Below are 351 nucleotides of genomic sequence, written 5' to 3' on the forward strand. Positions count from 1 at the left end.
AATTATTGTATACACAAGATAGAATTTAAATTCTCGGCCTTTGCTTAAACAAACAAGTAAGTTAACCATTTGATCAATCTAAACTGGTTATAACCGATCACAATTTGTTGATAAGGATTATCAAACATCCACTCTATATCATTAATGAATATTTAAATATAATAATTATTACAAGATATGAACATTCGATCAATATCATTGACGCATACTTAACAAGTATTGGAAGCATCAAATAATCATCACCAAATAAATAACACAACCATATTTCATGTACATCAACGGTTGGCCATTGAATTATTAAGTATAATATATATATATTAAAATAACACATTTACATACACATTTTTACAG

Source organism: Arachis ipaensis, chromosome B10 (assembly GCF_000816755.2).
Source record: "Arachis ipaensis cultivar K30076 chromosome B10, Araip1.1, whole genome shotgun sequence".
Taxonomy (NCBI): Eukaryota; Viridiplantae; Streptophyta; class Magnoliopsida; order Fabales; family Fabaceae; genus Arachis; species Arachis ipaensis.